We start from the raw sequence: 8,932 nt of genomic DNA, 5'->3' as shown, positions 1-8,932 counted from the left end.
TGCCGCCGGGCCGGCAGGTGGAGGAAAAGGGAGAGCTTGGCGCCGAGGGGCAGACGTGGAGAGTCTGAGGCCCAAGGCCGCCGTCTCGGTCCCTGCGGCCGCGCCCAGAGCAGCTGCAGCGCCACGCAAACCCACGACAGCCTGGGGAAAAGCGCCACGCCGCACGCACCCCATGGAATTGCCGGCAGCCGTATCAGGATAGATGCAAATGGCAGCTCCTTTTGGAAAATTTCTGTTTTCCTGGCTCCCCCAAATGGAATTCTCCGTAAGACTGCTAAGGGGCCTTTAAGAATTGAGACCTCTCAGAAGTTGGGAAAGGCCCTGGTTCCCCCTGTTCCCCCCCCCCTCACCTTTTTTGTAATAAGTACAATGTAATTGTTTGGTTACGACATGAAGCTAATGGCAAATGCTTAGAGCATTTTTCATATATTAACTAACGTTGCTCACAAAACTCGCAATCCTCATTTTACAGATGAATTAACTCATCTACAAAGAGGTTTAGTGACTTGCTTAGGGTTTCAGATCTTGTAAATGGTGGATTCAAACCTAGGCAGTTAAGATGTAGAGTCCATACACTTACTTAACTATAGTATAGTACAGACAACCATTGCTCAGAACTAGGCACTCGGGTCCAACATGCTTACAGAGTTGGCTGGAATGAAGTAATTTGAGTCAGAAACAAAAATTTCCCACATGGCACTCAAGGTCCAGGTAAGATGTAGGAAATATTAATTCATAGTGCATTGGTATTGAGACACAAGTTCAAAGTTATGAGATAAGCATTGGTGTCTTTTAATCCTGTCAGTGTATATTTGGGAAATCTCCATGGAGTTACTTCCAACTGAGTCTGCATTTGAGGCCCAGATGGGCCTTCTGGCCTCCCGGTGATCAGCTCTGCATATATTTAGCGCTTATTTCACTCCACCTGGGTTACTGTGGTAGTGGGAAGCAATTCCTTTTGGATAAGATAGAATAGCAACCAAGGTTGTCAGCAAAGAAAGCAAAACAAGCATACAATCTGACACACTGAATTTAATAATACTTCCCAATTATTGAGCGCTTGCTGTATGCCAGACACTGTGCTAAGGACTGAACATACATGACTCATTTACGACTCACAAAAGCTTTGAAGTAGGTACTCTTATTATCTCTATTTTACAGATGAGAACCTGGAAGCTCAAAAATATCAGAAAACTTTATCTACTACAGATCTGAAGCAGCATCAGAGATGAAAAGTTCCTAAAATGGGAAAGTGCCTGAGACAATATAAAAAGTCCAGTGTTGCTGGAAAATAGAGTGGAAGGAAGAGAGTTCTAAAATTATACTGGTGAGGCAAGGTAAGGAGAGACCAGATCCTGTGGGCTTATAACCATGATAAAGATGTGATTTTTATCCTAAGAGCTATGAGAAGCCATTTGTTGCAGTCACTGTTACCTTGTATTCATGATATATAAAGAACTCTCAAAACTCAATGGTAAGAAAACAAACTCAATTTTTAAAAAATGGTCACAGGACTTAGACACTTCCCTAAAGAGAATATACAGGTGACAAATAAGCACATGATAAAATGTTTAATACCATTTGATATTAGGGAAATGCAAATTAAAACCACTATGAGGATGTATATGTATAACTGATTCACTTTGTTATAAAGCAGAAACTAACACACCATTGTAAAGCAATTATACTCCAATAAAGATGTTTAAAAAATAAATAATAAATAAAAATTTAAAAAACCACTATGAGGGGCTTCCCTGGTGGCGCAGTTGTTAAGAATCCACCTGCCAATACAGCAGACACGGGTTCGAGCCCTGGTCCGGGAAGATCCCACATGCCATGGAGCAACTAAGCCCATGTGCCACAACTACTAAGCCTGCACTCTAGAGCCCACATGCCACAACTACTGAGCCTGCACACCACAACTACTGAAGCCCGTGTGCCTAGAGCCCGTGCTCCACGAGACAAGCCACCGTAATGAGAAGCCCGCGCACCGCACCGAAGAGCAGCCCCCGCTCGCCGCAACTAGAAGAAAGTCCGTGCACAGCAACCAAGACCCAACGCGGCCAAAAGTAAATAAATTAAATTAAATTAACATTTAAAAAAGAAACCCACAATGAGATGCAACTTTATATCAATTAAGATGGCTAAAATAAATATAAAAATAATAATACCAAGTGTTAACAAGGATGCAGAACTCTGCACTGGAACTCTCTTACATTGCTGATAGAAGTGCAAAATGGTACAGCCACTCTGGAAAACAGCTTGGCAGTTTCCTATAAAATTAAACCTATACCTAGCATATGACCCAGCAATTCCCCCACCCAGGTATTCACCCTAGAGAAATGAAGGTTTATGTTCACACAAAAACCTGTACATACATGTTTATAGCAGCACAATTCATAATTGCTCAGAATTGAAAACAATGCAGAAGTCCTTGGATGGATGAGCAAACTGAAGTATGTTCATACAATGAAATACTGTTCAGCAATACAAAGGAATGAACTATTAATACAAGCAACAACTTGCATGAACCTCAAGGGTATCATGCTGAATGAAATAAGGCACACTCATGAGTTTCATGGTGTATAAGATTCCAAATGTATGACAGTCTGGAAAAGGCAAAGCTAGAGGCATGGAGATCAGATCATTGGTTGCCAAGGACTAGGAGCCGGTGGAATATGTGACTAGAAAGGAGATGCGTGAGGAAGATTTTTGTGGCAATTGAACTATTCTGTATTCTGAGTGTGATAGGGGTTGCATGAATCTATACCTGTATTAAAACTCATAGCACTGGCCCCCAAATAAAATAAGTGGAAAAAAAGAAAAAGCTCTACAGGCCAATATTGCATAACTCAAACAACATCTATCAGCTAGATTCAGCCCATGAGCTATGAGGTTTTAACCTCTGCTCTTTAGTTTGTAGTACTCATATTAAAATAGAGCACCTCAAAATAATCTATGGTGTTAGAAGTCAGGATAGTGGTTTCCTTTGGGGAAGAAGAGTGGGTAGTGACTGACGATCCATATGAGGGCTTCTAGGGTGCTGATAATGTTCTATGTCTTAATCTGGATGGGTTAGGGTAACAACCATCTAGTTTGTCCAGAACAGAGGAGTTTCCCAAGATGCAAGTCTTCCAGTGCTAAAACCGGGACACCCCTAGGGAAGTTGGAACAGTTGGTCACTCTACCAGTTATATGGGTATGTTAACCTTGTGAAAATTCATTGAGCTGTGTAGTTGTGATTCATGCACTTTTCTACATGTGTGTTATAAAAAACTTTGCCTTTAACTGGGCGCAGATGAGGTCTGGTTAGCACAGGGTACACTAGAACTGTTATTTACAATAACGTAGACTTCTATTAACTCAACTTAAGGTTGCATTATCATTTTTCTCAGTCATGCCATAGAGCTAAAGCTGTGGTAAATTAAACCTCTCAGATATTTTTCACATGAACTGCTTTTAGGACATGGCAACCCTTTGCATCATTTTTACAAGTAATTTCTAAACTTAGAGAGAGGACTTTAGATTTTTTCCCCCTATTAAAGTTCATCCTGGGACTTCCCTGGTTGTCCTGTGGGTAAGACTCTGCACTCCCAATGCAGGGGGCCTGGGTTCAATCCCTGGTCGGGGAACTAGATCCCGCATGCATGCTGCAACTAAGAGTTCGCATGCCACAACTAAAGAAGTCTGCATGCCATAACTAAAGATCCTGCATGCCACAACTAAGACCATGTGCAGTCAAAATAAATAAATAAATATTTTAAAAATTCAGGGGCTTCCCTGGTGGCACAGTGGTTGAGAATCCGCCCGCCAATGCAGGGGACACGGGTTCGATCCCTGGTCTGGGAAGATCCCACATGCCGCGGAGGAACTAAGCCCGTGCACTACAACTACTGAGCCTGTGCTCTAGAGCCCGTGAGCCACAACTACTGAGCCCGCGCACCTAGAGCCCCTGCTCCACAACAAGAGAAGCCACCGCAATGAGAAGCCTGTGCACTGCAACGAAGAGTAGCCCCCACTCACCACAACTAGAGAAAGCCCGCACGCAGCAATGAAGACCCAATGCAGCCAAAAATAAATTAATTCATTAAAAAAAATTCGAAAACAGCAGTGGAATTAAATTGTCAGAAAAAAATAAAGTTCAACCTGCTTTTGCTCTTATTCTATTATATTTTACTGAAATATATGTTTGACTTTGGGGATTTAATGTGTTAGCCTGGCCCCGCATGATATTTTGCATGCTATTTAAAGGCATGAAAGAGCTCTCATCCACCAAATTCTATCCCCTTCACCCACCCTTGACATTATATATCAAAACCACCACTTTTTTCTGAGTAGCCCCTCCCTCATTGACTCACCTGCCAATACAGTTCCGAGCCCTTAGAACACTTTTGTTGTTATAAATTCAACTAAATTTTATTCATAGTAGTTGGGAAATATATGTACTAATTAAGGAGATTTTATGGTTAACCAAGTGTAATGGCGATGTGACATTTCACTCAGAACCCCCTCTTCAGAACTAAGGCACTCATTTCTAGCTGCTGGGAATATTGGTTGCTGACTGCTCACACTGAGTACCTCCTCAGAAATTGTCCTGTGTTGAAGGGAGCTGCCTTGCCTAAGGTCATGCCCCCTTCTCAGGGGCAGCCTACATGCAGTGATTGCTCAATGAAGGTCACAAAGGCCTAGTTTCTTTGCTTCATTTCAGGACATTTCTGAAGGACCATCTCAGTCTGTGAGATTGGTTGCGACCTCTTTGCAGCTTCTCCCTCTCTATCCAATCCTGATTTCCTTACTCCTTTACAGGTGTTGTTCCCAAAAGCAGCCCCCAATAATCCACCTGCACACAAATCTCAAACTCAGAGTCTGTTTCCCAGGGAACCTTGGGAAAAATTCAAAGATGACTCCCATGATCTTCACCTTCTGGTATTCACATCTTTGTATGACCCTCTCCCCTTGAGTGAGTGGGGCCTGCGACTTGCTTCTAACTGATGGAATATGATGAGGATGATGGCATGTCACTCCTATGATTAGATTACAATGTAGATATAAGACTCCTTCTTGCTGGCATGCACTAAAGAGACTCCCTTGCTGGCTTTGAAGTAAACTGCCATATTGTGAAAGGGACTATGGAGAGGGCCACATGGAAAGGAACAATGGGTGGCCTCTAGGAGCTGAGAGCAGCCGTTGGTAAATAGCTAGCAAGAAAACAAGAACCTCAGTCCTACAGCTGTAAGGAGATGAAGTCTGCCAACATTCTGAGAAAAGTGGATCTTTCCTTAGCTGAACCTCTGATGAGACTGTCACCCTGGCCAACACCTAGATTGTAGTCTGGTGAGACTTTGAGCAGATTACCCAGCCAAGATGAGCCCAGGCTCCTGACTTACAGAAACTGTGAGAAAATAAATGGGTGTTGCTTTAAACTGTTGAATTTGTTACACAGCAATAGAAAACTAATATACCAACCTATGACACCAAGAGCTAATACATACACTTGTAGAAAGAGTCAAGGAAGACTGGAGAATGAGAAGCCTTCATGGTGTACAACATTTGATTTTGAAATTATATCAAACTGTTCTTAGAGATATCTCAAGTTGTAGAGAAAATCTTTTGATGGGGATTCTATTTTTAATTAGGTAACTTGATATTCTGCTCCAGAATGGAATGAAGTTGACACATCCTAAAATTTTGCAGTATCTAAATTTGTCAAAACAGTCAAAGGAATTAAAAGTAGAGATAGGGCTTCCCTGGTGGCGCAGTGGTTGAGAGTTCGCCTGCCGATGCAGGGGACACGGGTTCATGCCCTGGTCCGGGAAGATCCCACATGCCATGGAGTGGCTGAGCCCGTGAGCCATGGCCGCTGGGCCTGTGCGTCCGGAGCCTGTGCTCCACAACGGGAGAGGCCACAGCAGTGAGAGGCCCGTGTACCGCAAAAAAAAAAAAAAAAAAAAAGTAGAGATAACTTAATGGACAACATTTTGTCTTATAAAAATGTTAGTCAAGGAGAGGTACTCTGAATGGAGGCAAAAAGACAGAACCTGTGAATATATTTGAGCTGAAGTATATATACTTTCTAATAAAAATATTAGTATTGAGAATGTTTTCCATTTAGTAGAATTTTTTTCTTCTCCTGTAGAGGGTGTTTTCTCAGATAAAAACATTGTGATGAGAAGAATCAATTGAAGATGTTTGCAATTTCAAATTTATTAACCATAAAATGCAACTGTGAAACAAATTGCAGGCAATTTTATGAAAAGATTTAAAACATTACGACCATACTGGAAAAAAATACGTTTTCAGAAAAATATTGGTAACGTGCTGTTAGAGACAGGTGTGGCTAAGAAACTGATTAAGGTATGTGAATATATACCAAAAAATTCTGCTTGTGTTATTTTTTAATGTTCAGATAATCAATATAAGTGTTTTTTGCTTTAATGTACAGTGATATATGTTGTTTTTATTTTTAGAAAGAATTTTATTTTTGAAATTAGTTTTTAACAGAACTGTTTTATAGCCTACCAATATAATAAAGCCAATTTGTTGATCAGTAGGTAAATATTTCATATATACTGAATTGCTTTAGTGCCTCCTTTCACTCTCTAAAGCATTCCAGTTTAGTTAATATGGTCTCCCTAAGGCTTTAGGATCTTTTCTTTTTGGCTTTATCCCTATCCTTTAGCTTAGCAGTCTCTATAACCCAGATCTCATTTCATATGCAAACTTCATCTTCTGCAAATGTAAAAGGTCACTTATTTGGGCCGCTTAAGCTATCCATTCTTTATCACATTCAAGTGGGATAACAAGGAAAGGGATGTAGGAAGTTCAGAGGTATAAACAGGTTCTTGTTTTTGTTCTCTGGGAGGCTTTTTTTTGCCAATTAATTCATTAACAAGCCCCAAGAGTTGCCTCAGAAAAAGATTGATATCTCCAAGGACATGTGAGTAAAGCAATGAGAAAAGAACAAGTAAAAGGAAAAAAAAACCCACACACATATGAGAACACATACAGAGAGAGAGAGACAGAGAGAGAGACAGAGACAGAGAGAGAGGAGCTCTAACAAACAATAAATATGATTCTGAGGGGAAAAAACACCAAAATTGTGAGGGCAGGAAGGTAAAGCCTATATGAACCCTAGACACCTTTGCATTAGTCCCCTGGAGAGAAGAGTTTATGCCATTCTTCAGGTTACAGTGCCTCACTGTTGCAGGGAGGGGGACCCCTTCCAGGGCCCAAGAGTGAGCTCTTGTCTAACACTTGGAAATGAATTGTCCAAGGCGGCACGTGCTGACCATGCAAGAGACTTTATTGGGTAGGGGCACCCGGGCGGAGAGCAGCAGGGTAAGGGAACCCAGGAGGACTGCTCTGCCATGTGGCTCACAGTCTCGGGTTTTATGGTAATGGGATTAGTTTCTGGATTGTCTCTGGCCAATTGTTCTGACTCAGGGTCCTTCCTGGTAGTGCGCGCATCACTCAGCCAAGATGGATTCCAGCGAGGAGGATTCTGGGAGGTTGGTAGGACATATGGACTGGCGTCTCCTTTTGACCTTTCCCGAATTCTTCTGGTTGGTGGTGGCTTGTTAGTTCCGTGTTCCTTATCAGGACCTCCTGTCATAAAATAACTCATGCAAATGGTTAGTGTGGTGCTGGCCAGTTTCATTCAGTGCTTCCCCTAACACCAGTACCTTCAACATTGGAGTCCTTTGCATCAGGCCACCATTGTAGTAAAGACCATTTCCCCCTATTATCTAATAGAACTCCTAAGTTGTAGCCAGGTAGATGGCTATCCAGCAAGAGACTACATTTCCCCATCTCCCTTGTGGCTTGGAGTGGCCAAGTGACCAAGTTCTGGAAATCATTGTGAGCCATTTCCACATTGTGACACTGAAAGGGAAAGTTCATGCTTTCCTTTGGCCCTTTTCCCCATCTGCTGGCTAAGAGATGCCAAAAGATTAAGCAGCCACCTTGGACCCAGACATGGCAGAGCTTCTTTACCAGCCCTGGACCACTTACCTCTACTCTGTTAACCTAAAAGAGAAACCAACTTCTATCTTGTTAAACTACTTGTGTACAATCTTGGGTCTTTTTCTTATAGTACCTGCACCCTCCTTAATAAAACCATGCAGAGCTAAACTTGCAAAATTTTAGAAGTACACACCGAGTCACTGGAACATGAGTAGACAGACCAATGGGACAAAAGAGAAAGTCCATCATAGAACCAAATACATACAGAAAATTAGTACAAAATCAAATCAGTGGGGTAAAGATGGACTTTATTTTTTACATGAATAGTGTTGACACAACCAGGTATCTATACTATAGAAAAAGATAAAGTTCCATCTCTTCCTCACACCATACAGCAGGTTAAAACTCTAAGTGGAATGAAGATTTAATGAATTTACCCTTTGAGCCAACATTTTCATTTCTGCAAATTTATTCACGATAAGGACATATCTGCACTTTATGGATAATGTATGTACATTTTCTCATTGTTTGTAATAGCAAAAGACAGGAAAAAAACTTGTGTCTACCAATAAGGGATTAGATTTTTTAAACTATAGTATATAATTGAATGTTATACTATATGAAGTTGTAAGAAAGAATGAGAAAGCTCTGTATTTTCAGGATGTACTTAGGTGAAGAAAGCCAGATGCAAAATAGTGTATAAGTACTATGCTACCTTTTGTATAAGAAAGGGGAGAAATGAAAATATATATTTATTTTTGCTTGTATCTGTATAAAGAAACACTGAAAGGATATATCAGAAACTAATAAAATGGTTAGCTATGAGAGTGGAAAGAGTGGGGTAGATGGGGACAGGAATGGGTATGGGAGTTCTAAATCTAAGTATTATGTAAGTAATAATTATTACTATTAAGTATTAATAGACAGTGCGCAGGCGCGGCGGCGCGCCTCTCCGGGGCGCTGGGCTCAC

The sequence above is a fragment of the Orcinus orca genome, chromosome X, assembly GCF_937001465.1.
Source record: "Orcinus orca chromosome X, mOrcOrc1.1, whole genome shotgun sequence".
Taxonomy (NCBI): domain Eukaryota; kingdom Metazoa; phylum Chordata; class Mammalia; order Artiodactyla; family Delphinidae; genus Orcinus; species Orcinus orca.
The sequence above is the reverse complement of the archived record's forward strand: the minus strand, read 5'-3'. Positions refer to the sequence as shown.